Raw genomic sequence first — 13,313 nt, 5'->3', positions numbered from 1 at the left:
CAGAATTGTGAGGGAATAAATTCATGCAGTTTAATTCACCAGGTTGGTTGTAATTTGTTACCAAAGCCCTAGGAAACTAATAGAACCTATCAAATTGACTTTTAAAATATGGAAATTTATTAGCTCACACAAATAGAGAAATGATTCTCTTTGGAATTGAGTTCTCTACTTCTATTTCTCTGTAATTCTTTGGGCTTTGCTTCTTCCTTTAGTGTTTCATCTTTAATCCAACTGTGAAATGGTCACAGGAGTTGCTAAACACATATGCGATCAATAATTTCCCATGAAAATGAGGGAGAGATAAAAAACTAACTTCAGATTGCTTTCCAATTCCAGAAATAACTTATTCAAATACTTAGAAATACTTCACTCAAAATTTATTTGCCTAAGTGAGGTCATGCACAAAAAAAAAAAAAAAAATCAATAAACCTGAGGTTATCTTTCGACTATTCATGCAGCGGAGTTTAGATGTACTTGCACCACAAGTACTTGCATAAGAGAGTTAGATACCTAAACAAAATGAATCTGTTAGAAAGGAGGAAGGGCTCACAGATGTTGAGCATGTAACTTTAACTACAAGAAAACATAAGTAATAGAATGTTCCTACCTCATAAACACACTCACTGAGCAGCTTCCCTATAATAAATATCAAGTGGTTTTGATGTCCCTGGTAAACTTTTAAAGCTACATTTCTCCCTAACAACTGGAGTTTAAAAAACTTTTGCTTCCATAATGACATTTCTATTCGTGCTTGGTGATACTGCCACAGGTGGGAGGACAGAGGTAGAAAATAGTATTGGCTTTCTGGATTAGAGGGAGGATATATTATCTGTCATGACATATTCTGAAGCCTAATGCCTCTAAACCCTGTGCCTTTCTGTCTCCTACCCTCTTAAAATCCCATCTTGTCCTGAAAGATCAATAGTCAGGATGACATGATCTAACCTATATGGAATAAATTAACTGACTTTCCTACTGCTGTTGGGTTGAATGTATCATACTTTCAGTAGATTAAACATTTTCAAACCAGTAGAGGGGTGGCTCAAAGAGAACTATTTGATAATGAGAAATTCTATGAACAAAGCACTGGGCTAGACCTATTAAGTTCAATACATTCCTCTAGGGATATGTTCCAATGGAAGTGAAGAAACAACAACCATCAATGTTTCCAGTGATACATAGCTAGTGAGCTGCCCAGACTCCCTTTGAACCCTGTTTTGATTCCTAAGCCCACGCTATCTCCAAAAGAAACTCTAACCAAAATCATTATTGCAGAGGAGTCACTACCAAGTTGTGTCTGTATCATTCTTTACTGGTTGACAAAGAATTGTACTTAATACTCAAATGACTTTGAGTAAAGCCAGCTGTTTGACTTCAAGCTCCCCTGAGGCAAAACTCAAAGTGAGCATTTGTATTTGAGTGATTTAATAGGAAGAACTCCCAAGATAAACCTGTGAAGGGAAAAGCAGAACCAGAAAGGAGAGGAAGCCAAACAAGCCTCTGATTTGTGGCAAAGCACAGCAGAAGGCCATTTCCACTGATCTCCCTGGAAAATTCTGGAGTACAAGATTTACTTCAGGAGTTGCCAAGTCCTGAGGCCAAGGACCTATGTCTCATACCCGCACATGCCAATCTTTGTATCGTTGGCTAACGTCTGCACCAAAAGGATGTAAACGCTATGCTTGCAGGGAAAAGTGGCTCTTGTTGTCTGTGGGCCACACACAGGAAAAGAGTCACCGGCGTAAACATTAACCAGAACTCAGGGAAGGGTTCACAGAAATATAGAAGGGACCCAAGGAGATGCGGATACAGTGCCTCTACTGTCTCTTACATCAGTCTTGTAAAAAGGAATGATGTATGCATAGAACGACCAAATCTGGAACTGTCCAAAAAGCTTGATATAAAATAAACACTACACATGTGTCAATTTTCTAATTATGGAATGACCCATAGATCATCAATTCTAGACTGATAAGAAAATCTAGATAGGTAATCTGTTGGTTAAGAAAAGCAAACTAAATGTTTCTTCTTTTAGTGACAGTGTAGGAGGCATATCCTTTTGGGTGGGGAGTCGTGTCCTGAGTGTCATTAAAATTGGATTGTTTTAAAATTGTTTCTTTACCTGCCAGGGCTTAGTTGGAGGATTGCAGTTGAGGGGCGATTAACAAGATAAATGGATTGGGGGCCTTGTTTATTATATCCAGTTGCTTTAGTTTATATCCTATAGAATTGCCTGGGTTGTCGAAAATTGATAATGGGAATTCATATAGTCCTCTAAATTCATGGTTTGGCTTTCAAGTCATTCTGGAAGCAATGTCCCATGATGTGCTGTTGTAAACATCAGCTGGTGTATAAGGATTGATGCCACACATTTACTTGGAGTTTTGGTGTTTTTTTTTTTTTTAAGCCATGTATTAGCTTCAAATTGAAAAAGAAAACCACATAAAGTTCCTTAATAAATGTAGTGCAAGCTTGATTGAAACATATTGCTAATATTATTAAGTGCCCCAGAGAGTAACTGAAATATCATATTGTTGGTATTCACACTTCCATTTTCGTTGCACGGGGCTTATAAAACACTTACAAACACATTACTGTATGCAAAACATAATGCTCTTTCTGGAACTCTGGTTTTTATGGACTTTTATGGCTGAACAATTGATATTTACCTATTGAGATTGGCTTAGAAGACCCTACAGCAGCACAGCAGAAGATAAACTATGACTATTTGCCTATAATATGGGAACAGCAAAATAGCTAAAGGCCTCTTTAAATATTCCCAGTATTAAAGCAGCACGAGTGTTTACAGGTCCAGCATTTCACTGCCCTGCTCAGCAGTCTGGGTTCCCCTCCAGCTCCCCTTCCCAGCTCTCTGGGAAAAGGGGCCTTGAGAGATCTTCTGAGGGGATCATGTCTTGTGTTGTGGCCCAAATACAAAGAAACTACCTCCTCCTCTTACCTGAGTCTGCCTTCGGGAGGGTTAACGGGCCTACCTGCCTTCACGGGGCTGACTGGGGTTCAGTAGTGTTGGAGGGGCTGATGCTGATCAAGCATAAAGGAGGTCTTTATTTTTTAATTTAAAAAAATATTTATTCATGAGAGACAGAGAGAGGCAGAGACACAGGCAGAGGGAAGCAGGCTCCCTGTGGGACTCGATCCTGGGACTTCAGGATCACACTCTGAGCCGAAGGCAGGTGCTCAACCTCTGAGCCCCGCAGGTGTCCCTAAAGATGTCTTTAAACAAGGATGAAATTAAACATGTTCTCTGTGACTCTGGGAGGGGGTCAAGGAAGCTTCCCCCACACACACCCAGTCACTGTAATGCAAAAGGCTTTATCATAAAGGGTTAAGCTCCTTGGTCCAAAAAAACTCGAACCACTCTCTTTGAACACCAGAGGGAAGATACGTCAGAGTTTAAGCAGCTAGAGACGGAGCAAAGGATGGTTCTGTTATCAGCAGAGAAAAATAATGTGAGGTCCCCAAAGAGAACTGACCTTAGAGAGAAGCATCTAGGAGCAAATGAGTGTTGCTGATAAGTACACAAGACAGGGCGCCCAGGGGGACTCAGCGGTTGAGAACCTGCCTTGGGCCCAGGTCATGACCCCGGGGTCCCAGGATCGAGTCCCGCATCGGGCCCCACAGGGAGCCTGCTTCTCCCTCTGCCTGTGTCTCTGCCTCTCTCTCTCTCTCTGTGTCTCTCATGAATAAATAAGTAAAATATTAAAATTTAAAAAAGAGTAACAGGGACATTAGCAAAGCCCAAGGTAGTCTGGAGGTCGCAGGGACCAAGTGGCATATTAACCTGCTGCAGGAAAGGCCTGCCTTCACCTGGAAGAGGCCGGAAGGCCTGGCTGGAAGCTGTGGTGATGTCCAGGGAGGTGAGGCCCTGTGCCTGGCTGCTGGGGGCTACACTACACAGGCTGGCTGGAGGGGGTCGGGGCAGTCCTGGGGGGTAGGGGGGGCGCTGAGATGGACCCAGGGCAGCCAAGGCCAGTAGGCTGGGCCTTTGAGGGCCTGGGGCCACATGGAAGTTTCTCTCCCATGGGCAGTGGGGAGATACTAAGCACGAGGGCCCACGAGGCCTTCGCTGGCCTTCGAGCCAGAACAGAGACTATCAATTACCACAGACTCTGTTCTCTCTCTCAGCCAAGTGGCGGCCTGCTGGAGAATCCCCATTGTGGGCAGAGAGTGGGAGGAGAGAGGAATAGAAGGTTTTCTGAGTAGTCCGAGCTCCCAAAGGTTGCACAGCTTGTGCTGTTCCCTACATAAAAGGGAATAATTAGGCCCAGTGGGTGTTCCATCATAACACGCACTTCATGACTGGGTCTGCACAATGCCGGTGACTGGTGAGCAGTGGCTTATTGTTCTAACTGCTCATTTGAGTTCAGTGCAAGCGAAGCCCGGGGCTAAGGCTTCTAATGCAGCTGAGGGCATTTTTTTATGATGGAATTTTCCATGTTAACTTGCAGAATTATGCAAAGCCCCGGATTTTCATTGAACGTCCTCCCATTCCAAGCACACACAGAGTTGCCGCTGCATTGGCCAGAACCTTCTCTTCGAGGAGTGACAAGGCAAACAGGAGCAGGCCTCATGCTCCACAAGGTCAACCTGGTTTTCAGAACCGAGAACGGGTTGTGTGCATCAATGACATGCGTTCCCACCCCTGGAAATGCTGGGCCGGGAAAGTCAACCACTAGCCTGGCGTGGGAGCCAGGTGGACATTGAAGACAGGAAGACCTGGGTCTGTTTTCCTTCCTCAGGCCTCTTGAGCTGTGGGCCCCTTGCAGGTCCTCCTCTGAGCTCTGCTTTACAGGCATTTTTTTCAGCAGAGAACGGATTAGATGTTTTCAAGGGAATTCATATAAAATAAAACGATGCAATCATCAAAAACAATAATGTGAATGGTATTGCCCAACGTAGAATCATGGAATTCTTTTTCCCCCCACGGCACAGAGTGGAGTGAGATGTGTCCACAATGCCACACGTGTATGCCTGTCCACACAGAGTGCCATGCTCTTAGGCTTTTTATGCTTTTACACTGAAGTGTAAATGATGCCTATTTCCTTATAATGAAGTTTTGGATGACTTTGCTTTCTCATTTGTGATTTTACGTGATTCTTTAATTGCCAAGGACTTGTGTGCCTTTAACATAAAATAAAGCTTTTAAAGAAAAATACAAAAAAAGAAAGAAAGAAAAAGAAAGAAAGAAAGAAAGAAAGAAAGAAAGAAAGAAAGAAAGAAAGAAAGAAAGAAAGAAAGAAAAAGAAAGAAGAAAGAAAGAAAGGACACAGAGCAGTATTTTGTGCCGTCCATGTCCATGGGATTATACCTGCTGGAGCGCGGGCGGCATAGGTTCATCACTTCAGATGCACGCAGTTTCCAGTCGTATCCAGCACGTTCAACGTCGCTGCCCCACCAGGCTGGGAGCTAGAGGTCTGGAAGGCTTGAGTTTCCGAAACAGAAGCACTTTGTGGCAAATATATGTTGCATTAGGCCCATTATCATTGCAGCAAGCAGGTATTATTAAAGTCACAAAATGATGAGAGAATTAGAGCCACAGGAGGTGGGAAAAAATATCGAGCTGTTAAGTGGTGAGGACAGGATGGACCCTAGGCCAATTTGATTTCAAAACCCATGCTTTCTCAACAACACAATATTACTTTATTGTTGCCCGGTTTAGAATCAAATGAGAAAAAGTAAGAAGCAATGGCTCTAGAATTTGCTTTGCTTAAGGTGATGACATACGTATAATTCTGAGAAGTGATTTGTGTTTGCTTCAAAATACCAGTGTCTCTGAATGTTTCTTTTTTCTTTTTCTGTTTTCTTTCTCTTTCTCTTTCTCTTTCTTTCTCTTTCTCTTTCTCTTTCTCTTTCTCTTTCTCTTTCTCTTTCTTTCTTTTTCTCTTTCTTTCTCTTTCTCTTCCTTTTATTATTATTTTTTTTCTTTCTTTCTCTTCCTTTTAGGCAGGAAAAAGTGTAGAGCTGACAAGGAGTATCTTTACAGTTGAGGTTAAAAATTTGCTAAATGGACCACCTGGGTGGCTCAGCAGTTGAGCGTCTGCCTTTAACTCCGGGCATGACCTGGAGGTCCTGGGATTGAGTCCCACATGGGGCTCCCCTCAGGGAGCCTGCTTCTCCCTCTGCCTGTGTCTCTGCCTCTCTCTTTCTCTCTCTATGTGTGTCTCCCATGAATAAATAAAATCTTAAAAAAAAAAAAAAAAAAGGAAATGCAACTTGCAAAATGAAGGAGATAGCAACTACCTGCTATGCATTTCCCATCACACCAGTGTTTAAAAGCAGAGGTGAAAACTCGATTGGTCTCACTATGCTAGAGATCCATTAAGAATTTAGATAAACTAAGATTCCAACACATGAGGAAAAATACTGAGATAGCAAAGGAGAAAACATAAAATTTCTACCCTTGCCTGATGACCTGGCCCCTTTGGGACTGTACAGACCGCATGGGTGAGATGCTCACACAGCCTCACGGGCTCAAACTGTGCACCAATAACTTTAACTGAACAAGCCTTATGCTCTCAGATTTTGTGCATGTTCTGTATCCGATTCTCACAGAAACCCTGGGTACTAATTTTAGGGATTCTAATTTTAAAGATGAAGTTACAGAGGCTTCTGGAAGTTAAATAATCATTCCTGTGTTTTCACATAATGTCTAACTCTAAAGTTAATATTCTTTCCAGCGAACTATATTTCCTTATCCCATCAGATCTGATCTGCTTATTATGAGTGAGAATGCTTTGTGCGAGCTACCTCTGTGGTTCTACCACAGTACAGAAAGTAATAGGGACTTTCAACCTTTAGTTTGACAAAAGTGAAGTTGTAGGGTTTTTTGTTTTGTTTTGTTTTGATTTTTGTATCTGATTTTTGCTTTGTTTTGTTCGATTTTTGTATTTTGACTGACATAAATGAAAGTTCAACACACTGCCAGGTACTATATCACTTGGTTTAGAGTCATTTTTCTTTTCTTTCTTTTTTAGTCTTTTTTATTAATGAACAAAAGGAATTTAATGCTTTGAAGTATCACATAATATGATGCCGTGTATGTTCTTCGTTACCGCTACGGTTTTTAAATTATGAATATCAAAGCATGGGTCATACTGTAGTGAAGATTCTACAGGGATCCTAAAGGTAAAATCTTACATAGTTAGGAGTTAATATTATGACTCTATCACACATTTTATTCCGAGTATATGTTAATTTTATTTTTTTAGCCTGAAAATGTTAGGGAGGGGGAGGAGGGGAAATGAGGTGACTGGGTGACAACCAGCACAAGCACTAAGAAGGGCACTTGATGGGATGAGCACTGGACATTATACTATATGTTGGCAAATTGAATTTAAATAAAAACTTGAAAAAGATAAAAGGAAAGAAAAGGTTAGGAGGAAGGTTGTGGTGGAGAGAGAGAAAAGTTTCTTGTTAGCCTTCCAATCACAGGAGCACTGTTGATTGGTCATGGTGGCTTTGGGAGAGGTGGCGGTTAGACTGTAATGCCAAGTGGGTTAGACTGTAATGCCAAGTGGGAAAAGATAAGGGCCCTAGAAAATCCTCTATTCCTCACAAGCTATGGTAAAAGATATCTGAGAATTGGCCCCCAATACAGAAACTAATGATTATACTTAGCAATAGATAGACAGGATTCCCTAGGATAAGAACACTTTTATAAACCACGTGCAAAGTTAAAGAGGTCTAGCTGCAATAATGACAACAAATGAACAAACAAGTTCAGAAATAGCAGCAACAGCCAAACACCAAACCTTCCCCCTCCAACAAAAACCCACTTTCCATTTTCTTGAATGGAAATTAATAGAGGAGCAATGAAAAGAGATCAGAAACCTAGGAACATGCTCGGAGACAATGGTCTCTATGTGTCTTAACGTGTATTTTTAGGCCCAATTTAGCTCTCAGCTGAGACTGAAAAATTATGGACTTTTCCAATGCTTAACTATATTACCATTTTCTGATCCTGGCACTGAATGTTTCTGGATATGTTGCTGATTAAGAACCAGCCAAATACTGTGAGGCTCACTGGGTTTGCCATTTACTTCTAAATGTATCAGGTTTCTAGTAATGTTGCTTTTCAGAGGTAAATGGCTCTTCCATCAAAGAGCACATTTGCATACCTTTCAAATCTCATCACCCTAAAGTAATCATCACTTGATCATAAAATACCTTTCCAAGCGCTGAGTGACATTGAGTAGTTTGTCATACAAAATGTATGGGAAATAAGCAAAGGTATGCTGTGTGTCTAAAAGACTCCCTTTGAAGAGAATGTTTTGGCTTCCAGGAGATTTCCCTACCATCGTCCTTTAAAGAAGTATTTGCAGCTTCTGGCTGATACCATTTAAATATTCTATAGCCTAATCTCTTTGTTTATGCACTCCCTTATTTGCATACATAATACCACTCTCCAAAAATGCTCCAAATATGATACAAGGACTTAATATAATGCTGTTTCAAGGGTAGAGTTTCCTTTTATTTTGCATTTATCCTCTGTCCAAGGTTAAAGAAAAGTTTGCAATTTTGGACATATCTAGAATGTGTAAGTTCTTCTCTGTCAAGGGAACACTAATAAATAAATAAATAATAAATAAAAATTTTAAACACCTCTCCGATCTTTTTAAGGAACAAAGAGCAAAGTGATACCAATTCAGGTTTTATTTCTGTATATTTCACTTACAATAAATAATGAATTCTGTATATTTTACTTATAATAAATAATGGCTCTCTCATTTTGAATAACACACTGAATATTTTTAGTCTGTTTTCTGATACATAGCATAGGGATTATAGCAGATAATTCTCAGGTCTTTAAATGCGTTATACATTATATGGCACAAAGATGATATTTAATCCAGGTTAGTTTGTTATCCTTGTGAGTTAATGATTGGAAAAAGGGAAGAATTTTTAAAATATACCAAAATAAAAAGCATAGTTATATGATATTGAATTGCATTATATACTCACTGAATAGTGACTCTCAATCTAATTATTAATTATATTTTTTCTCCAAATTAAGGTTTTGTATGTTTTTAATTTCTAAAGGAAATACATTTTTGGCATGACATTGCCTAAAATATTGTGTTCAAGTAACTTTCTGAAAGTATGACAGTTTGGTAGATGCTTTGCCATAGCTATTTACTTTTGTTCTTAAGCACAGAGATAAATTATGTTTTTGAATCACCCCCATTGTTTTTGTTTAGCTAGAGAGGATGTGCCGAGCCAACCCTATCCCCAAATCCCTTGCATGTGATTTTCCCTGCTCTTTCCCTCTGTGTTGGCTGGGTTAAAGATAACCTCAGTGGTGATCTTTGAAGCCTGGTGGCAACATATAATGGAAGTAATGAGGTGTAATAACCAGCATGGAAGATGACCCCCAATAATTTTCACATTCCCATCATCAGACCTTTGTGTAGTCTTTTTCCAAATGGAAACAGGGCTGATTTGCATAGCAAATAGAATCCTGCTGAAATGATAGGTGACTTTTAAAACTAGGTCATAAAAAGGATTGCAGCTTCCACTTCCATTTCTTGATTTTCTTCTTCTGCCATGGGGACACTGAGGCAGCCCTGCAGAAAAGCCCATGTGGAGAGAAATTGAAGTACCTGCCAACAGCCAGGGTGAATTTGCCAGCTATGTCAGTGAGTCCCTTGGAAGCTATTGCAAACTTTCATCCTTAATCAACCCTTCAGATGACTGCAGCTTTGGCAAATATCTGACTCTTTATGAGAAACTCTTAGCCAGAACTGAATTGTCCAACCAAGCTGTTCCCAAATTTCTGCCCCACAGAAATTATAAGATACAACAAATGTGTTGTTATTAAGCCACTTTAATTTATGGGTAATTTAAATTTAGAAGTTGCTATATAGTAATAGATAATATCTGGCGACCTGAATCATAGGTTGAAGGAGAGTCTCTCAGAAATAGTTGCATTGGACTCAGTTGAATAACAATAGATTTCCATTACATAAGCAACTAAAATTTGTCTTAGTACTTTGCATTAGCTTACCTAATATAACTAATATCCAGGGTTCCATAACTTCTGATTATTGGGCTTATTGACATTTTGGACTAAACAATTCTTCACTGTGGGAGGGTATTTTATACATTATAAAACATTTAGCATCATACTTGATTTCTGGCCAAGAGATGCAACCATTTCCCCAAGTTGTGACAATAAAAAATGTCTCCATATATTGCCAAATATCCCCTGGGATAGAAAATCACTCACAGTTGACAGTCACTGAGCTAGAGAAATGTTAGCATTCCTTTGAGTACTAGGCTAGTGTGATCCTGATCAAACACTTAAACTTTGTTTCCTCCTTTATAAAATCAAAATTGATTAGCCAAGTGAAATTTAATTCTGAAACTGAACAAACCTTGGTAAAAGGTCTTTTCTCCTCTCTACCATATCAGTAATCAGAAGATCACTCAAGAATGTCATAGGATATATTTTTAATGTTTTAAATACTTATTTACTTATTCATTTATTTATTTGAGAGACAGAGAGCATGACCAGAGGAGAGGGACAATGGGAGAGGGAGAAGCAGGCTCCCCACTGAGCAGGGAACCCAAAAATAGGGCTCTATCCCAAGACCTTGAGATCATCAACTGAGGCAAAGGCAGACACAACTGACTGAGCCACCCAGGTGCCTCTAGGATATATATATATATATATTTTTTTTAAAGAAACAGACATCCTACTTCATGCAATAAAACAAAAGAGAGAACAAAAGGCATACAGGCTGGGAGAGAATACATAAAACTCTCTTTGTTCATTGATAATATGTTGGCTATGTAGAGAATCTGAAAAACTGACAAAAAATTGCTATAGCTAATAAGCAATTTAACAAGGTTGAAGGATACAAGGCTAATATATAAAAGTCTATGGCTTTCTTATATACCAGCAATAAGTAAGTGGAATTTAAAATGAAAAAAACTCAATAGCATTTATATTGTCACCCCCAAAAGTGAAATAACAAGTTATATATCTAACAAAATAAGTACAGGTTTTGAGGAAAAATACAAAACACTGATGAATAAAATCAAAGAACCAAGTAAATAAATAAATATTTTATAGGTAGGAAGATTCAATATTGTCAGGAAGTGAGTTTTGTCATCTTGATCTATAGGTTCCATGCAGCCCCAATCAGAATCCCAGCAAGTTATCTTGTTTCTTAGAATCAAGAAATTGATTCTAAATTTTATATGAAAAGGCAAAGACCCAAACTAGCCAACAAAATTATAAAGGAAAAGAATGAAGTTGGAAGACTGACACTACCCAAATTTAAGTCTTATTGTAAAACTACAATAATCAAGACAGTATAGTATTGGTCAAAGAATAAATAAATAGATAAATGGAACAGAAAAGAGAGCCTAGAAATAGACCCACATAAATATAGTCAACTGATCTTTGATAAAGGAGGGAAAAGAAAAAGAATCTAGGCACACCTTACACTCTTTATGAAAATTAACTCAAAATGGATTATAGACTCAAACTCTAAAACTACTAGAAGATAATGTAAAAGAAAATCTAAAAGACCTTAGATTTGGCAATGACTTTTTTAGGTAAAACACAAAAGGCATGATTCATGAAAGAAAGAATTAATAAGTTGGATTTCTTTAAAAAAAAAATTATTTGAGTGAGAGAACACAAGCAGGGGGAGGGGCAGAGAGGCAGAAGCAGGCTCCCCACTGAGCAGAGAGCCCAATGTGGGACTCAATCCCAGACCCTTGGGATCATGACCTGAGCTGAAGGCAAATGCTTAACCAACTAAGCCACCCAGGCACCCCAATATATTGAGTTTCTTCAACGTTAAAAATTTCTCTGTGAAAGATACTGACAAATGAGTAGAAGACAAGCCACTGACTTGGAGAAAATATTTGCAAAAGGCATGTCTGATAAAGACCTGTATCCAAAACATACAAGGAATTCTTAAAATTATGCAAGAAGAAAGCAAACAAATCAATTCAAATATGAACCAAATTTCTCAAGAACACCTTACCAAAGGAGATAAAAAATGACTGGTAGGGGTGTGAAAAGGTAATTCACATAACATTTCATCAGAGAAATGTAAATTAAGACAAGAAGACACCACTACAAACCTGTGAGAATAACCAAAATTGGAACACTGCAGGCATTGAAGGTTTGTGAAGATTTGTAGTGACAGGAACTCTCATTCCCATTGCTGGTGGGAATGTAAACTACCACAACCACTGTAGAAGACAGGCTTGCAATTTCTTTTGAAACTATGTATATTCTTACCAGGCAACCCAGCAATCACACTCCTTGGTATCTACACAACAGAGTTGAAAAGTTACGTTCACACATATGTTCATAGCAGCGTTGTCCATAATTGCCAACTCTTGGAAACATCCAAGTTGTCCTTCGGAAGGTGAACAGATAAATAAACTGTGATACATCCAGACAGTGGAATACTATTCAGTGTTCAAAAGAAATGGGCTATAAAGCTGTGGGAAGACAGGGAGAAAACTTACATCTATATTACTAAGTGAAAGAAGCCCATCTACATTTGGGCTACATTTATTATGATTTCAACCATATATTCAACAATATTTCTGAAAAAGGAAAAACTGAAAGCATTAAAAAGATCAGTGGTTGCCAAAGCTTGGGGAGACGGAAGCTTGAATATGCAGGGCACAGAAAAATGTCAAGTCAATGAAAATATTATGTATCATACTATAATAGTGGATACATGTCATGAGACATTTGTCTAAACCCACAGAATGTAAAATTCCAGGATTGAACCTTGATATAACTATGGACTATATGGATATAAACTATAAAGTATAAAAATAATGTGTCAGGTACATTCATAGGATGTAACAAATGTCGAAGATCCCAGGCTTTCTTTTGTTTTCTACCTCTGCCCGCTTTTCTTTCTTTTTCTTATCTAACTTCCTTCCTCATCCCGCTTAGCTGATTAAGTGCAGGTTTTGCAGAGATAGTTCTCAGAAAATATATTTGTGATGGTAATTAGGATTCTGATCAAGGATCAAGACTACAAGAATGGTCCACAACCACACATTTTGGTTAAAAAGAAAAACCAGCCTAAGCTGAAACTGTAGGACAGTTATGCAGTTTCCCATATCACATCCAAATCTTGACCCCACTTCATTGGGAGGCAGTTACTCTTTACATGCTTCCTGATATGCATTGGCTGAAGAAAGCCTTTCTTCTCAGAGTCACTTAATTTTTTTTTAACATCTTACCTCCTCCATAAAAAACAAACAAACAAACAAACAAACAAACAAACAAAGCTAGACACCATTCTAAT

The sequence above is a fragment of the Canis lupus genome, chromosome 18, assembly GCF_003254725.2.
Source record: "Canis lupus dingo isolate Sandy chromosome 18, ASM325472v2, whole genome shotgun sequence".
NCBI lineage: Eukaryota > Metazoa > Chordata > Mammalia > Carnivora > Canidae > Canis > Canis lupus.
Note: the sequence above shows the minus strand (reverse complement) of the source record.